Source organism: Sturnus vulgaris, chromosome 2 (assembly GCF_052056855.1).
Source record: "Sturnus vulgaris isolate bStuVul1 chromosome 2, bStuVul1.hap1, whole genome shotgun sequence".
Classification (NCBI taxonomy): Eukaryota; Metazoa; Chordata; class Aves; order Passeriformes; family Sturnidae; genus Sturnus; species Sturnus vulgaris.
Genome location: NC_142244.1, coordinates 87,975,850 through 87,994,943, shown reverse-complemented (window position 1 = coordinate 87,994,943; position 19,094 = coordinate 87,975,850). Strand labels below are relative to the sequence as shown.

The window sequence follows — 19,094 nt, the reverse complement described above, 5'->3', positions numbered from 1 at the left end:
CTAAACCAAGCAGTTTGTAGAACTGTAAGCCCATTTTCAAACAGTTTTCATTCATCAAGTAATACACTTCTCACTATCTCCATTATTTCCCTCTCCCCCCATAACAACACAGTACAACTCAGAGCACGGCTTCTTCCTTACCAGGAATCTCTCTAACTGGATGCTATTTGCATGAATTAGGAACTTAATCTTATCTTTTAGACCTCTCCCTTTCAAACCAGTCAGCTAGTTAAAAAAAAAATAAATAAAAAGGAAAAAGAGATAAATTGACAACACAATCACACACGTCTTACTTAAGAAATCAAAGCTAAAATGGGGTACAATTTTCCACTGAGAAACTTTCTGCTAGACATGCAAGAAACATGGCTAAACCACTCTGAGAAGCCGATTTCTCACAGGGCTTCAGGTTTGCAGACTCTTACTGAAGCACGTAAGTTTCCATACAGACAGAGGGACCATCCCTGAAGTGATATGTAAGACACGCTTAGTCCCAGAATTCGATCAACACATTACACAGAAGGAAACATAAACAAGTATTTCCATTAATTGGAGAAAAAAAGAAAAGGAATAACTACAAGTCTATAAATTACAGGTTCTTGTCACTTAAAGGAGAATTGTGAAACATGTTTTGCTTCTTAAGCAGTAGTAACTTCTGAATGACCACAACACATCATCTTAGACATCTGATTTACAAATCAACAGTGAACTGTAACATCCTTTAACAGAAATACTCCTAGGTATGCTTAAAAACTGAAGCCCAGAAAGTCCCGCAGTCAGGAGCGACTGATCACATGCATCAGGAAGCAGCCTGCTCACAGGTTCAGATCCAACTCTTCAGACTGGACAGAAGGTAACACGAGCAAGTGATCAGACGTACTTTGTCAAACAGGCCTTGGCCACTACTTAAGAGACCCTCGCAGTACTTCCCATTCCGGCAGCCGGCCGCGCCGACGGCACTGAGCCGTCCCAGGCCCACAGCAGCCCCGAAGAGTAGCCACGGAACCGAGAAACCGAGGCAGGGGCAGGCTGGGTTCACCCAAGGTCGCCCAGCGAGCCCGGTCTCCCCGGGGGGGCAGGAGAAGCTCGGAGCCACCCGCCCGCCCGGCCTTCCCGGGCGGCCCCGCACCCGTGTGTCTCACGGCGCGGAAGGAGAGGGACCCCCGGGGCTGCCGCCTTCCCCTCCCCAGCGCGGGGGAGCTGGCAGGGCCGCCTCCCTCCCCTTCAGGGCCAGCGTGAGCCGGGCGCCATCCCCGCTCCCGGCCTTGCGCAGCGCCCACACCGACCTGGGCACCTCGGCTGCTGCTCCCGGGCACTCCCGCCGCCACTGCCGCCCGGGCTCATGCGGGGGCCGCGCCGCACTCAGGGCCGGGCCGCGGGCGAGAAGAAGGCGCCGCCACCGCCGCCCCTGCTGCTGCCGGTGCCGCGGCCTGGCGGGGCGGGGAAGGAGAGGCGGGCAGACGGGCCGGGCCGGGCGGGCGCGTCTCCTCCTCCTGCTGCTCCTGTGTCGGCCGGGCCGCGCTCAGCGCGAGCCCCGCACCTCCATCTTGGGACAACGCGGATGTCGGCGCGGCGCAGGCTCGGGGCGCGCGGGGGGGGGTGCGCGGGAAGGAGGGAGGGAGGGAGAGAAGGAGGGAGGACCGGCCGTGTCCCGGCGTGCAGCGCGGGCGGGGGCGAGGCGAGGCGGCGGCGGCGGCGCGCTACCCACCGCGGGCAACCATAGAGAGCTGCCTGGCCGCGCCTTCCGGCCGTGTGCAGTCGCGGCAGCGCCCGGCGGAAGAGCGGAGCCACGGCGGCGCCTGCGCGCCCGTGCGCGCGAGGCTGGGGTCGCCATGTTGGAAGAGGGAAACACGGGGTGGGGGCGCCGGCCAGGCGGCGCGCGGGGCAGGGCGGGGCTCGGGGTTGCGCGTGCGCAGGGTGCGGGGGGCGAGCCGTGGGTGCGGCGGTGTGAGGGAACGGGAGGGGTTGTTGGGTGCGACTGTACATACACACATACATGCACGTACTTACACATGTATGCACGAACATATACAAAGATAAACACGAACACACGGGCGCACACGCACACTCATACTGACCCCCACGCAGACACACAGACACACACAGGTGTCCAGCCGCCCACGCAGCGCTGGAGACTGGCGGGCACCCCAGGCACTGGTGGCACAGCAAGGGCCCATCGCTCCTCTGGGCAAGGACAGTGGCCGCCACCAGCTCTGAGGCCCTCAGCAGGTCCCCCACCAGAGTCCAGCGTGTCCGGCAGGCCCCTTGGCAGCCCGCCCAGGGTTTATCGGGTGTAATCTGGGCAGGGAGCCATGGCCGGCTGGCAGAAGGGAGCAGTGGAAGGGAAGCGGCCGGTGACCTCTGGAGGGGAGCCCACCCTGGAGCCATGTGTCAGCCAAGGCATGAGAGGACAGGCAGTGCCAGGCCTGGTCAGTCCTAGGCAAGGGAGGAGAGGACGGGGAGAACGAGAGCTGGGTGACCCATAGGTGGCAAAGCATGGGGACAGCCTTGCTGTCCCAGCCTGCTACGCTGGGCAGAGAGCCAGCACGGTGTAAATTTAGGCCATCAAATGCCTGGTGTTATTTAAACCTAGCACCCCGAGTGGGGAGGGGGCACAGAGGGCAGAGCTGGCTGGTGGGGCTGGAAGTGTCAGGCACTGGGACCCGGGGATACAGCCCGAAGGGTGGGTAACACACCTTCTGGTCCTGTGCAGCCCTGACTGGCACCTGGCTCTCTCCTCTGCCCCATGCATATTTTTTCCATCGCCTCTTGGGTCATTCCTTCCCCTACCTACACCCAGGCCTATGCACTGCAAGTACACTTTTTGTGTGATGTTAAAAGCACGAGTAAAAGTTGTGTTTTGGCAGGTGAATGTTAAAAGCAGTTTGATCAAATAATTTTAAAACTGGGCAATGCATGCAAAATTTTACTTCTTTTGGATGTTGAGTTTTTTAAGCTTTAAATATGTGGAGTTACAAGCATAGAAGGGGGGAAGGAGTAAGTAGAAAAAATAGATCTGACTCTTTTCTACATTATTCCTTAATAAAGGCAATTAAATAGAGGTGCTTCTATTCTGGTAGAGAGTATACTGTTCTGTTTTGTTTTGTTTTAAAAAGTATAGACTAGAAGAATGAGTAGTTCTCAAATGTTGGAATAAGCTGTTAAAACCATAAACGTGAATTCTCAAAAGTATGGTACTAAAGCCAGGTTCTGGGCTAGGAAATATTTTCTTGGGCACAATTGTGCAAGACCTATTGTGTTTGTTGCTGGGTAATAGCTGTTAAGACCAGTGGACACAAATGGCATTATTACAAACCAGTGCAGAGTCCTGGTACTTGCAGAGGACATGGTGTATCATTGAAATATTAAGACTGAATGAAGTATTCTTGTAGTTCAGTGTGGTCTGAAAGCAGGGTACATTGCTGTGTACAGATGGACATTGGTAATCATCTAAAAATAATCACTGGCATGAACACAGCCTTCTGCATCTGGAGGCTCTCTCCCACATAGTAGGGAAACCTGCCAACTTTTATGTATTAAAATTTTAGATTCAGACCAAAGTTTATTGTGCCATGATCTTTCCTGTTACCTCAGAAATAGTAATATTGAAAAAACTGCATATGGAAAATGCATTGTCTTGCTACTTTTCCCTTGCTCTGTTGCAGAGCCCACGTGTCTAGCCCTTACCTCCTGCTTGATTATAAGGATGCTGTGGGGCACCATTTCATAAGCTAAGTCAAAGTGAACATCTGCTCTCTTTTTACCTACAGCTCAGCTTTCCTTCTCAGCTCAGGCTGGTCAGGCATTATTTGCTTCTTGTATATCCATGGTGGCTGTTCCTAGTCTGGAAGTTCTTGATCTTACTGTATCTGGAAGTAAGCTCCCATATTTTCAGGTGAAGCTGCTCAGCTGTATCCTCCTTGCCTGCCCTTGGGGACCTCTGACAAACACTGTGATTATTGAGAGATGGCAGAAGGTGGCCTCACAGTGACATTGGCCAGCTCTGTTTATGTTATGACTTGACATCTGATCTCATGAGCTTACATATGTCCAATTTATCTAAGTAGTCTCTAAATTCATGCTCCTCCTCCAAGAACAGCATCTTTCTCCCTCAAGCTTTGCTACTCTCCATAAGGTTTGATGGCACTGATGTACTCTTTTCTGTATCCCATGCTGCTGATGCTCTGTCTCATTTAGAAGCAGTGTCACAATTTCCTTAGTCCTCTTTTTGCTGCTGATGTACCTACTGATGCTCTTATTTGTCCTTCACATCCCTCACCTATTTCAACTCCTGTTTAACTCCAGCCTTCACTATTTTATCCCTGCATATTCAGGTGATGGTCCTAAAGACCTTCCTGGAATTTATGGCAGTCAGTCATTGCGTGGAAGCTGTCTCCATAACTTTTATCAGAATATTGGGTCGTCTTCTTGTTTCCTTATAGCAGAAAAGACCAATATCCAAGATAGGAATGCAGTTGGTTTATACAATGATGGTGTTTTTAAACCCTCTATGTTTCCAAATAGTAGCTGACACTTGTTTGGGTTTTTTGGCTGTTGGAGACCATCAATTGTATTTTTTTCCATGGATTGCAATCCTGAGATCTTGTTCCATGTTAATAATGAGCAGTTCATAACCCATCTCTGCTCTGAGGTAATATAGTTTAGATGTGTCACAAGTTTTCTTCTGAAGAAACCAGTGCAATTATGAGGAAGGGGCAGATGATAACGACGGAGGAAATGTGCAGGATGGATCGAGCTGATGTGGATGCTGGTGGTTATTTATTGCACTGCCTAGATGCAGAGGTAGGGGAAGGAGACTTTTCTGAAAAGGACACAGTTGTGAAAAGACTCACCTTTCCTTCTGTTTTGAGATGTGAGACAAGTCACGTTGGCAGTGGACAGGTGAAGAATGATACATTAAAGAATATACCCAGACTAATTGCAGTATAGCAGTGTTGCATGGATGACCAGGCTGCATGACAGATTTTGTTTTGATTTTGCTGGGGACAAGATGCCATTTTGGGGGAAATACTAGATCACTTTTAGGTTTTGTAGCATGTGCTTGGGGCTTCTTTTTTTCTTTTGAGATAGCGTGACTACCAGTAGACTAACTGTTGCCAGTGATGTGCCTAAGCTGCTTGTGTTCCAGTGGGGATGATTATACTTTCCCACCTCATTTAAGTATGTTACATATTCTGAAGTGATGAGATACTAGGGTACAGAAATGCTTTTGCTGCCATGAGTGCATTCTGCTACTTTACATTGGTATAGCCAGCTGCTGGAAAGCAACTGGATCTGCCCAGCTGAGCCAGCTATGAATTTGGAGAAATCTGACTGGAACTCCCAGTGGAAGAACCACCACTCCCTCCTTGCTTCCTTGCTAATCCCTGCAACTCTAGGGCCTGGGTATGGACTGCAGCTGAGGAGAACAAATGGTTTGACTGCCTTTTGCAGTGATCCCTTCACAGAGCAGGCTCCGGTGAAAGGCTTCAATTGCATTATTGAAGTAATGCTTGATAAAAAAGTAAAAATCAACTATTATGGCTGATAACTTGGTCATGAAATGAAAGTCCTGCAGAAACCTAGTTTTAACATATGAATATTTGGAAACAGGTTTTTTTCAACTGCTGAAGGGAACTAATACAACTTGTCTCATAGACAAGTCATATGGAATAGGCACTGGTTCCCAGCAGGAGGAAAAAGACTTTAAAAATAGAATCCCAAGCCTCATTCACAATTTACTTATGATGCTGGAGAAATGCCATTGTGAACCAAGTCTGCTGCATATTAATTTCAGTAATGTTGATATCTCACTTCAGAACTTTGTGGCAAATAGTTTCCTGTCTTTGTAAACACACAGAGAGTGCTGTGTGTGTTCTGTTTAATTTGAAAACCTCAATACAAATAGTTAGATAATACTTTTTTTGGTGTTCATTTCAAATAGTTATGTGAGAGAAAATTAGATTGTGAAGCTCTGTAAGTGTAACCCCTTAGGTGGTAGGAGGTTAGAGACTGTGAGTCAAGCCAAATGCTTCAGCATCCCATTGCAGATAAAAAGATAAGGAATGGGAAAAGATCATCAGTGATGGAATGAAATACTAATGTTTTGAATTAGAGCTTAGTCTGGGCAACTGGGAGATTCAAGAAATCCCCTTTATGCAGGCATTTCTGAAGGGCTATGACTACTTCTGAGTCCTGAAATGCATACTTGTTCTCCCCTTTCTCCACACAAATGGATGAACTAGTCCCTTGGTTAAGGTGTGATGTGGAGATTCATGTCATCTTGAAGTGGCTCCCGTTTCTGAAGACTTCTCAATTGAGTGAGGTTGTTTCAGTTCCTCCATGTGAGCTGAAGGTTTCGTGATTCATTTGCTGAAATAAGCTTGTCAGGGAGAGTCTTGTTTTCCTTGAATGCTTTGCCCAGCCCAGTGGCCTCTGGAAGGAAATAAGGTGAAAGGAGAAGCAGCTCACATGTAGCTCTTTGTCTCCAAGTCCAATGTACAATCTTTCTGCAAATCTTGCACTTAGGTTCTCTAGTCTTCTTGAAGACTGAGCAGAATACAGGCAGCATTTCAGTTCTTTCTCAGGAGGTGAGAGATTTGTGGTTTGCTGCAGGTCGTCATAGAATTTCCATTGGTTACCTGTGCACATGAACTGGAAAAGCTATTTTTTTGGCCATTATGCATTTTTGTTGTTTTTTTTTTTTTTTTTTTTTTTTTTTTGTTTGTTTGTTTGTTTGTTTGTTTTTTTTTTCCTTTTTGCTTGCTGCTGTGCTATATTACACATTTTTCTATATTCACAGTCTGTCCCTGGTTCCTGACATATCTGTTTTCAGAAAGAAGTCTTGAGCAGTTGTAGCTGTGAAAGATGCTTAGGAGCAATGGTTTTGTTTACACAGAGATTTCATGGGGGCATCTTGGTATGTTTTGCAGCACTCAACACAGCTGAAGCTTACATTACATAGCTATGCAGGTTTGGGATAGCCATTGTTTTGATTGTAGGAGAGGAGCCTGACTGACAGCTGTTTTTCTGACCACATGCCTACATTTTTTTCCCAAGATATATATAGAAGCCTGATTTGCTGAGCAGAGCAAAATGGCTTTGTGCAGTTAATGTGACATGCTTAATAATGCTTGGAAGGATGCAGGCAACTGCATTTATTAATCTACCATGGCTAAAAAAAAAAAAATCTGACAAGCAATCCCAGTGCAAGCACGTGTTTTTCTAAAAAAGGGACCACGTAGTGCCTAGTTGTAATGTTGCTTTTGAGGCAAAGCACTCTATTTTTCTAAGAGAACTTTATCTTACACAGTGACAAATTCAATTTATGACTTTTTTTTCTTCTTTGGAATTTTAAGGTCATAATTACTTTTCTATTTAAACAGCTCATTCATTGAATATAGAGTATGGTTTGGTTATTAGCATTGCAGTGGCACCTTGGTGAAATCAGAGTCAACCAGCTCTCTGTATTTTTTCCAGTCAATAAATGATTTTTAAAAGGTCATCATGACATAATTGAAAAGCTGAAGGCTCAGGTAATTAGCATCAATATGCAGCTTTCTCCACCCAGTGTTTTATAAGCTGCTTTACTATTACTGTTGTCTGGGGAGGTTTTAATTTGAAAAGGGTACTCGCGAGGGGTGTCTACATGAAGATGAAACCTAATTTAGCCTGAGAAGAAATAGCATCAGCTCCAACATCTCTTGTGTTAAGTGCAAGAGGATGTTAGAAAAGAAGCCCATCTCCTCTCCTTTCCTCAGCAGCAGTACTCATTTTACTGTAGATGTTGCCACTGCAGATCACACCAGCTACAGCTACACACCAAGTTCAACCTCCTGTAGCTATAAGGACCTATCCTGAAGTATGACCTTGCTCTTAAGGTAGAATGTACAACTCACAACATTTCTTTATCAGTGTATAAACATCAAATGCTTGGCTAGCTACCCCTTTCAGGAAAAATGAGGGATGGGGAAGAAGATGGAGAGCTGGAGGTGCTTCATGTGCCTTGTCACAGTGAATTGCCTGGTTTTAGTATCAGGTGGAAGTTTAATTAATGTATTTTCTATTAATTAATGTATTTTGTGTCTTGCTCCCTGTCTTACTTCCAAGGAACATCAGAGGAGGAGGAAGAAAGACAAGGGTCTAGGAGGCACTGATCATTAAAGAATGTAGCTGGGGAGAAGAGGATGAAAATGTTAATTTATTATCAAAGTGGGGATGAATTATGTTTGAACCCAGAGGTTAAAAGTAGTATAGTTTGTTTGTGTCCTGAGACAACTGCTATCCCCAGGGCTGAGCTCTCCACAGAAGTGTAGGATTGAAAGACACCATACAGATAAAGTTTTATGCTTGGGGTCCTGCTCGAGTGTTTTGGAGGCTGAATCTGACTCATGTGACCTTGGCATATGACCCTGTCACACCTCTTAACCCCAGATATGGAACTTACTCTAGACTGGTAATACCCATATTGCAGAAGAGATCACCCAGTCTATTTTGTACTCAGCAAAAGCATTTGATAAGTGTTTGATCTGGCAGAGGATTGAACGTCTATCCCATTCATACTGATCCAACAGCTGCCCAAACACAGATCTATGGTAAGGGGTCTTGTTTGCATTTGTTCTTTTGCTTTCAGTTTTGCTTTCTTAATTTTGCATTTTGTAAGATTAGAAAATAAAACTTTCTGTCTGGCATGCTAAAGAAATACAGCTATTTTCACTGAGGAACTGAAATCCTATATGACAAATGCGTGAGTTTTTCCCTGAATAAGTATTGAAATGTATGACCCTTGGAATGGAAATAGACCTTGGAGTTTTACCAAGGTGCTTCAGAGATCCCTGCTCCCACTGCTTTTCTTTTTCAAATATGATGACTGGAGCTGTCTGGATGCAGGACTCATTTGAACTAAAAATAAGTATCTTTTAAAACAGGATCCTCATTCTCTGGTCTCTCAGAAAGTCTGCTAAGGTATGATACAGTTTTTGGTGCTGATTTTCTAGGCTGATTTTTAATCTGTGTAAACTGTGAAATGCTGATTTTACTTTATTTACGTAGAAAAGGCCAAGCTTGGGAGTAAATTATTGTGTTGCTAAAGATCTGATAAGCTTTTTAGTACTAGCTCTTTCCTAAGCTTCAGTACTCATTTATTGCAAGTACTTAAAAATAAAATTAGCTACGTCACTTTGTTTGGAGACATTGAAGAAGAAATATAGAGCTCTTTATGCACATGAGAATCAGATTCAAACAGATACAATGAATGTTAGTTGTAACTTGTCATGTTTTCCTTTTGTAAGCCTCGAAGTTCCTTGACAGCCTTACAATTGTGGAAAGAAATATTTTTTAAAGCCACAGAGCAGATGTGATTCTGTGCCCTGAAAGGCTGAACTGACATCACTTTTGCAGAAGGAAGCAGTGGATGAATGCTTCTATGATTTTTCACAAGTAATATCTGATTTAAGAAGTATCCTCACCATGCCGGAGAGAATATTGAAAAGGAATGTAATCTCATGCTTCTAAATTGATCAAAATTGATGTCTTTGCAGACCTAAAGGAATTGTAAAGCTGGATGAGCACTCACAAGGCAAAGAAGGGTAAGACCCTTAAACAATGTAGGTTCTATAATAGTGGATATCACAGCATGGTCTCCTGGGTTGCAGTTTCTTTCATTTGCTCTATGAACAAGACTGGATGCTTGTCTGTTATTTAGGGCTTCTTACCTGTACTGACCATAAAGGAGGTGAAAATGAAAAGTTAATTTTCAACTGGTGTGCTTTTGGATCCAAAGTCCTAAGAATTGCATTTTTAAAATTCAGTCACAAACTTCTGTGTTGGAATTGAAAATTTTCCTTCAAAGCACAAATTACCCTCTCCAGCTGAAAATTGTTGAAGAATCTGCCCCTTGGAATGAATGGAAATGTGGCAAGATGCATTGTATAGGATGGGAAGGTTATCTTTTATTAAAATACCCATACTGAACTGATGTTACTAAGACTTGCATGTTAAACTCCAGAAGGAATATTCTTCATTTTCCAATTTTGGTTAATTCCATGCTTACAAATACTTAACTTCGTCACTCTTAAACTAAGTTAATGAGCCCCGAAATGTAGTAAGTACTTTTTAATTTTTTTTTCTTCTTATCCATAGAAATACTCCTCCTAAACTCAAAAGCAAGATTTGCACAAGAAAATCTTTTTCCTGAGAGTGAATGCTGTGGCTTGATTTCTCTGTCAAAGCTGCAGGTTTTTCAAAAGCTTGTTTATAGGCATGTAGGGTCCTCAGCTAAGAGTTACATAGCACAGTAAGTGCTTGGAATAATTTATGAACTGGAATTAAAGTTGTAGAGTTATTTCTAATACTTTAATGCTTGTAATGCTGGAAATACTGTTTTCATATAGCACATCATATGCTTCATTACTAATTAAGATATAACTCTAGCTGTCATATCTAAGTAAGCTTTCTTTTTTTAGCCTTTTTTATTGTCTTTCAGAAAAATGATTTTAAGTCTGTGAACTAAAAATAGATGAAAATAATATGAAAATTAATGTCAAAACACTCAGGGTTAGATATGAGCTCTGAAGTTTAACAGTAAGAGAAGTTCTGATCCTCAAATTTCCTGTGACTATATGCAAATATGGGATACATAAGAAACAATGGGTTTCTTCTTGATGTTGAACTTTCCTTATGTAGCAGTTTTGTCAGAGGTAATTTTCTTCACAGTTACTGATACGGGCCTATGTTTTTGATTTGTGCTAAACACGGAGTTGATAATATAGAGATGTTTTTCTTACTGGTGAGCAGGACTTACACAGAACCAAGGTTTTTTCTGCTTTTCCTGCTGCCAAGTTGGTGTGAAGATTGGGAGTCCATGGGAAATTTAGGAAAGATATTGTTGTGACAGGTTACCCAAACTGACCAAAGGCATATTCCACACCATACAACATCCTTCCCTGTATGTAGAGTGGAAGGAAGAAGGAACGGAAGGACATTTGAATTGATGGCATATATCTTTCCAAGTCACTATTATGCATGATGGACCCCTGCTGTCTTGGAGATGGCTGAACACCTGCCTGCCTGTGGGAAGCAGTGAAATTAATTTCTCCTTTTGGTTTGCTTCCATGCATGGCTTTTGCTTTCCCTGTTAAACTGTCTTTATCTCAACCTGTGAGGTTTCTAGCTTTACTCTTCTGATTCTCTCCCCAGTCCTGCTGGTGGGCGAGTGAGCAAGTGGCTCTGTAGGGTTTGGCTGCTGGCTGGGGTTAAATCACAACATCTTAGAATAAGAAAATACCTCTTATGCTGTCCCACAGAGGACATCATGAGATGTCATCAGAGACACAGTGCCTTATCTTCCTTGCATAGACACACGCTTATGGTGAGTGAGAACTGAAGAGGCCACCTCACACACTGAAACCCATTAACAAGTCCTTTGTGCTCATATTTCAGTTTCCCTTAAATTATAAATAAATAAATATAGATCTAGCACAAGAGAAGACTGCTTTTTATGGTGTTTATGCTACAGACTACATGTAAATCATGTGAATGATGAAATATTTGAACTGCAAGGTCTTTTATGTTACATTTACATTAAACAAAGTCTTTCCTGACCTACTTGAGCAAATAATTCTCTTGTGTACAGAGATCATGGTTTGTCTCATTTTCAAATGTCTTTTTCTAGCAGTCATTGGTCTAGAAAGTATTTTATTTTCCCTAGCTTTTGTGTTTGTATTTGTATGTGTGTTTGGAGGGTGGCGTTGATGCAGGAAATAGAAGGAAAATGTGTAATAAAGCCTAACATTTGCAAAGGTTTGCTTTGGAATATTAAAAGATACCTGTATTAGGATATCGTACACCTATGAAAAAGACAATTTTTATTTTTATCCTGATGAGGAATTGGTAAGGAAAACAACAGAAGCTTATTTTAAATTTTTTTTAAACAAAGGGTTTGAATGAATCTGTATACTGTTAAAGTAAAATGAAGGTAACTAGAATAAATTGCTAATTGTTTATATAGAGACACTGTCAATCTAAATGAGTATTCATAAGGAATGACCTGACTAATAAGATCCTTATATCATGTAGATTCTACATCAATGGTTATCACTGTCTAGTCTGCTGTTTTACAATTTTTTTTTATACCATTTGGGGATGACTTAATGTTTGAAAAGATGTGTGATGTTGTTAGCTTTGTGGCTGTGAAAATGTTTTCAGTCAAGGCAGCATAGATAAAAGGGCTGCAGGGAAAGCATCAGGGAGGGATGTCTTTGCTCCGCGAGTGCTGACAGGAGCTGATTATTGAAAGAGAGTTGTTCCCTGGACGTTTGTGCCAGGTTCTGGTAGCTGAAAATAGTGGTGATTGCTGTAGGGCTGTCTGTGAAGAACTAAATTTTATCTGTAGATAAGGCAATTATAAAAGTACTGTATGAACTACTATCACAATACTATTTTTTACCCACTTGGGAAAATAATGTGAGAGGCTTTGGACAGCCTTTGTTGATCCGTAAGCATCAGAGTCCTCAAGATGAAGAATTACTAGGCTGAAAATGCCTTGTACTGGATTTGGATCAGATTGCCTTGTACTGGTTTTGGAAGTTTATGCAGCATTGGAGTCGTGTGGTCCCAGGGGACAAACCTGGGTGTGCAGCTGCCTGAGATCTGAGTTAAGCACAGAGTAACAGCACTTGGGGAATTGTAGCAAAGTCCAAACCTCCAAGATGGGCTTCTAATATCTGGACAGGAAGAAACATCCCTGACTACTGCTGCTAGCAATCGTATTGCAACGATGTGGGATCCAAGCAGGAAATTTTACATTTGGGGGTCAGATTCCTGAGGGAGTGCTAAATGGCCCCCTCACATTTTCTGCACTGGGTAACAGATGAGTCATCCTCTCTGCAGAGTTATGCTCTGACTAGGGATGGAATTTTTCAGTACTGACCTAATAACTTTCTTATTGACGTTATGCAGAACAGAAGTGGGCCAAAGCTAACCTTTCAGTGCAGCTATTTAAATAAATGTAGCACCTCATGCAAGTAACACCTCATGTGTGAAACTTGCAGGAAGTCCCAGGGTGTCTAGGTGGATGTCTGAGACACACTGAGGGAGTGTCACAGAAAAAGAGTTTCCTTCTCAGCTCTCCTGGCTTTTGTCCTCAAAGATCTATAACAGGTTTTGCCGGGAAAAACCAAGTGGCTTTTCCCAACTGCATCCTGTAGGTCTGTGGTGCCCAAACTGAATGGCCTTTAACATTAGTCTTTAAATCTTTTAATGTAGTGATTAAAGATGACAGGGATTAAGTCCCTGCCCAATAGCAGCTCACCTGGGTGTGTTGTTGGTTAGATGCAAAGCACAAGGCCAAATGCTCTTAAGTACCCAAGCATACGGCTATTGGAAAACATAGCAAGACTTGTCACGTCTTGTGATTAGGAAGCATTTCTTTTTTATTGAAGATAGAGTGGAACAAAAAGGTGGAAAAAAGAAAGCCCTTCAGAGCAAAAGAAATAGATTGTGAACAAAGGTTGGAACAGAAATGGAAAGGTTTTATCCTAAGTGTTTTTAAAATATATGTATATAGTATGGTTTAGATATATTTATGAGGTACCCAGTCTAATGGACAAAGAACTTAAAATTTCATAATTTCCTCTAGTATCCAGGCAAAAGACTAAATTACTCAAATAAAGCAAATCAAATAGAGTTTGACACACAAACCATTAACTAATAAAAACATTCTTCTGGTTGCCAAGCCACTTAAAAATCTCTCAGGAAATGTCATAAAGGAGGTATATGTGTGAGCCATAGAGCCTTTAATTATATCAACACATGTTGCATTTATTCTTGCAGGCTTTTTGCCTCAGTATGTTTTCTTTTCTCCTCATGTGGATTTTATGGTTACCACACAGTTCATGCATGATTTAAAGCTTGTTCTGGAGACAAAGTCCTTTGTTTCCTTATTGGCCTTTTCCTATGATGCTAATTACTATAGCAACTGAGTGCTTCCCGTGGCTTTATTTTCATAACATCTCAAAATGTTGAGGGGGTAGCATTACTGTGCTTTACAGATTAACAACAGAAAGTTTGAGGTAAAAAATGAAGAAAGTTTATTCATTTATAGAAGGAAAGTGCCATTTAAATTAAATTGTCCATTGATGAGTTTTGTTTTCGGCTGGGAAGTGTGATTGTGTCGCTCTGGAAGCGTAATGATTTTTTTTTCCTCCAGAAGAATAAAATAAAAATATTTTCCTTCCATGTGCTTGGATTTAACAAGAACACATTTGTGTTGCACTGGCCAAATATTCCATTTGAAATCTTTTCTAAAGTGAAGTGGACTCGGACAGTGGAGCAGAGTCCTTGGCAGATTATGTCTCCTAATGCACAGTCTCTGTGCAGGGATGCATACGTGATGCTATGTGCTGCAGCAGATGGAAACTCAGTTGTAAGCCTGGATTTCTAAAAAGCAAAGAAAACATGTGGATTTATCATACTATTGATTTGTGTGGACATGCTAAAAGCCAGGACAAAAATGTCAATTTCCCTGCAGGACAATTTCCCTGTGGTAGGTATGCAATGAGGAAGATGGTAGACAGCAGCTGCCAGCTGCCCTTTATGGGTTGCCTGCGGGGTTTTGGGAGATCTTTGGGATGCTTTGTCAGAAACTTTCATAGGCGTTTCTAGACAGAAAATTAAAAAAAGGAGACCCTCAATGCCTCTCGGCTCTCAAAGGTTTTTCCTTAATCTTTCTACATTTACTTTGCATGCTGCTTTGCACCTCTTGCTCACTCCTGATGCCACATGCCCACCGTTTCTCTGCATCGCTGCTTCTCCCCAGCCTTCTGTGCTTCTTGTACCATGTTTTATTTATGCATCACTCTTGCTGCTGCCTTGCAGAACTCCAGCCCCTGCTTTGCCCTTTCATGTTTTCACTACTCAGCCAGTCCCAGTTTTCCAGTTCTACTCCTGCAAGTGTTATTTTCCTCATTGTCTTGATGACGTCCAAACCTGTGTTCTCTGTTTTGTCCTCCTGATCTTTACCTTTTCCTGGTCCAGTTGCTATCCCTTGCCTCACCCAAACCCTGCAGACCGATGATCCCCATCCAGTCCAAATCTGAATTCAGGTGTTTTTTTACATGCTGAGATGGCATATTGCTATTCAGTTTCAGACTGCTCAGTCTGTAGTGTCTGAAAGTTATGGAAGTGCAGCTCCAGGCACACGGGAGCAGACCGAGCATGTGACAACAGTGAGACATCAGTCATTTTGAGGAGACCTTTCTGAGGCCAGAGGGGCTGTGGACATCGGAAAGGCTGCTCATGGGCAAGCAAGATGTGTAAAACGGGATCCTTTGGCTGGTCTGGGAAGGATGTGGGGGGCAGAGGGTAGTGGGCAGGGGCCCGATGTGGAGACTGCCCCATTCCTCCAAGGTGGCCTTTTGGACAGCCTTGTTATTGCTGCCTCCTCTCTGGGGTTTGCTTTCCCCATGCCCTCTGAGGCAGCCAGAGTTAACATAAAGGGAGGCAACAGGACGTGGCGGAAGCCTTTGGCAGGCCTGCCTGATCTGTCCGGCAGCACCTGCATCCTTCACTCTGTCTGACCAGCACCCTCCGTGCACAGGGCTGCCTCCTCTCTCAGGGAGAAGGGCACTGTGAGGCAGGTGCTCTTTTGACCCTGCTCTTTTCTTTTTTGATGCACAGTGGCATGACCCAGCTAGGATTTTGTGAAGAAGAGCAAAGGATACTCTGAGGATTTCAAGGATACTCAAAGGATTTCACAAAATCCCATTTCATGAACTGCTGCTAGAGGGAAGCTGCCCCCACAATGGGGAGAGAATTTTCAACAGAGAAGATTATTTGCAGCAAGGTATGAAGGGGTGGTCAGAGCAGTCTTCCAGTTTAGCTGCTGCTTAACCTAATTTTGAGATTGTTCAAGGAAAGCTGGAGAAATGAGGAAATGGTGCATAAACTGAGGACAAAGAATACTGAAACTGAAAAATTACACAAGGTAAGACATCATCTACATGGCAAAGAATCCACAGATTCCATAGAATCCATAGTGGTCTGTCCTTACTGCTGGAAACGTACCTTATCTGTACCTTACTTCTGAAAACTGTTCATCTGTATGGGCAGCACAGCTGAGTTATGTTTAAGGAAACAAAGATTTTGCCCAAAGATATTCCTCATCCCAGCAAATGAACTGAAAATATAAAACATATGGGGCAATCTGATTTTTAACAATGCTTTAACAAAAACCAACAAAAAGGGAAAACACTTTCACTACGTATGTTAGCGTTTCAAGGACAGGAAAAAATCACTGGCATGATTTAGCTGTATCTGGAGACCTGATGCAATCCCTATCAGTAGAGAGTTATTTAAAAAATTTGGTCAGAGTTCCTGCTGGTGGTGTCTGATGGACGTCTTTGCAGTGTAGTAGGTGATATGTCGATGTTTTAGGGTCCCTGCTCTAGGTTCCTCTGTTCGAGCCTGTCAGTTCTGCTTGCCGACAGACTTTGGAACTGGGCTGTCCCAAACAATCAAACAAACACACACATTTAATCCAATGTGCCTTGAACGCCCAGAAAGTACAGGTAGACATGGTAGAGGCCTTTCTGATAGCTTAAATTGGGGTATTTTGCTGTCATTTGTATTTCTTTTGAGCTGAGAAGCTCAAGAAAGAGGATTTAGGTACCTTTGCACTGAGTTTCACAGGCAACATAATCACGAGTGTTGACAATCAAAGTGCCTGTGTTATACCCTTTGTGGAGAGAAGCAGGAGGTGAAGAGAGCAGGTGCCTTGAACATTGCCACAATGATGGTCAGTGTGGTAAGCAGAGGTCCCAGAAAGCCTATTTCAGCTAAAATAAACCACTGCAGCTTCCCTCTCACAGCAGACCAGAGATTTACACATTTTACACTCAGTTTACATTCCTCCCAAAGCTCTTGCAGCCTCTTCTGAACTCCTTCACACACATAATCCCCAGCTCCTGCTAAGTGTCCAGGCAGCCCAAAATAATTTATATCTTTATGCTTTCAAATATCATTGTTGCTAAGGGGAAATCCCTGCTGTTTCTTCCTCCTCTGTCTCTGCTTCTCTCCCCCTTGCCAGTGAGGATTAGGCTTGACTGCAGCTGACTTTGCTGTCTCATTTCCTGCAATGGGTTGCCAAGCGTTCCACAGTGACACAGCAGTTTTTCCTCTGTTCCCTCCATTTCCCCTGGCTGCCCCACTCATTCAAAGGCTGATGGTTTTGCCTGGTCCAGGGATGTGATAAGGCTCTGAACTTTGTCTGGGGGCTGGCTTGCTACAGCAGGTCTGAAAAGTGCAGCGAGGTAAAGGAGCAAGTGAGAAGCCACAGGGTTTTCATAGACTTTACCAAGAATGAACCAATTCAGAGTTTACTAACATTCTGCATTGGTGAAACAATACAAGCTCTTTTTTAATACTTTTTTTTTTTTTTTTTTTTGTGGGAGGGAAGAAAGAAACCATTATAAGGAAAAAGTTGTAAGTTGTATATCCGTGCATGCATGTGTGCACACATGCTTGTTTGGATTCAGAAGTGGAATTGATAGCAACTAATACTGAAAAATGCAAGCACTTTTTAAAAATTTCTGTCAGACTTTTTGCGAGCATAAAGCATTGTCTCAGGACTTGACTGGCTGCTGATTTTCAAAAATTGAGTGAATTTGTGATCTCACTGAAATGTCTATGAATTTTAATAAGTACAAGTTATTAAGACAGTGAATAAAATCTTAAAGACCTATTTTTTTCTCTTGACTTTGAAATATGGTGATTTATTATTATTGTTGTCATTCTTGCTGCCTGTCTGAGGTATAGAGACTAAATTGCAATATTTTTGAAGACACTCCTGGAAAACAAATGAGAAAGAATTCTGCATTAGCATGGATGGCCCACATTCTGCTCTACTTGGTACATTATAATTTTCCCTCTTATTTTACTTCTGATTGTCAAAATTTTCCCTCTTATTTTCCTTCTGATTGTCAAAAGCATTTTTTAATTTCTCCAAATCACTCTGTAAATTTACATTCTGGCTTAGCTGGTCTACTTTTCTATTTTAGAAAAGTCAAATTGAATTGGCTTGGAAAAGTAAATTACTTCCCTTGATGAGGGAAGGTTTCCTCAAAGAGGGTTTCCCTTTATGAGGGGGGTTTCACTCAAGTGTTGGTTCACAAGGTGTACAGTTCCCTAACTGCTGAGCTACTTTAACTGACAGAGATGCAAAGTTGTCCAGCTGAAATTATTGCTACTTGTTAAGTTTTGAATAGGAAGGAAAGTTGTCCTCTTTCCCCCCCATCCCTGTTCCCTGCCTCGTGTTACCTGTATGCCCAAGGCCAGCTCCAACTCTTTGGGTGCGGTGCCTGCAGGGCGAGCCTAAGGATGAGCAGCAGCAGAAGGGATCTTTCCTCTGCTTTCTGTTTCAGGTTTCATACTCACGCTCATTCTCTGTCACAATCACTTGTTCTTCACTGGATTAAATTTTAAACTCAAGCTGCCTGTCACAACTGGACTTCAGTAAACCTAGGAAAGCACATTATCAGTTTACAGGGAGAGGGATGCAGAACCAGGCAATATGAAAGCACCTGATGCCTGTGAAGAGGCTGAAGATATCAGACTTACTAAGATTTTTTGGTTTTCTATTTATGCTTTATCCCGCTGTTGTCTTTAGAAGAGCTTGAACGGCAGATGATTGTGTAGACAAGGTTGTCTTTTCTGTTTCATTGATGTTTATCATCTGTTCGAAAAATTTTATACATTCTAAGCTGCTTAAAGTCTTTTGGCTTTCCTTCCCCCCTGCCCCCGAAATCCTTATACCTATCCCTGACTTGAGAAGTCTTATGCAGACTGAGAACCTGATTGTGAAAGGTCTGTGAATAAGTATTTCTACTGGTTAATATTCTGGCCTGATGCTGGAGAGCAAAATATCTCTGTCTGCATTAAAATGCTAGCCATTCTAAGCATTGGTTCAAAGCTTATATTGATTATGGCAGAACCTCATCATCTTTCTGATCGTTATCTGTGTACTGGAACAGTCCCACTACACAAAAATTGAAAATAAAAGAGGAGATGAGATTGATGGTGTTCTCAGTCATATTTCTTTCTGA

The 19,094-nt window shown here is 42.9% G+C and overlaps 1 protein-coding gene and 1 long non-coding RNA gene across 4 annotated transcripts in view; one reads left to right on the top strand and one right to left on the bottom strand.

The window, feature by feature from the left end:
- UBE3A (ubiquitin protein ligase E3A) overlaps positions 1-1,561 on the bottom strand; it is a 51,961-nt gene extending 50,400 nt beyond the window's left edge. The window contains exon 1 of one of the 2 annotated variants that reach the window (XM_088159974.1): positions 1,284-1,561. The gene's annotated coding sequence lies outside the window, so the exon portion shown is untranslated. The remainder of the gene's footprint in view (positions 1-1,283) is intronic. The other variant, XM_014892550.2, reaches the window with a different exon arrangement.
- A 5,195-nt stretch (positions 1,562-6,756) lies between these two features.
- The window catches only part of LOC148224886 (uncharacterized), a 47,680-nt gene continuing 35,342 nt past the window's right edge, over positions 6,757-19,094 (top strand). Inside the window, exons 1-2 of one of the 2 annotated variants that reach the window (XR_015801617.1) lie at positions 6,757-9,584; positions 15,673-15,838. This is a non-coding gene — a long non-coding RNA (uncharacterized LOC148224886). Of the gene's footprint in view, positions 15,839-19,094 lie in introns of both variants that reach the window. The other variant, XR_015801616.1, reaches the window with a different exon arrangement.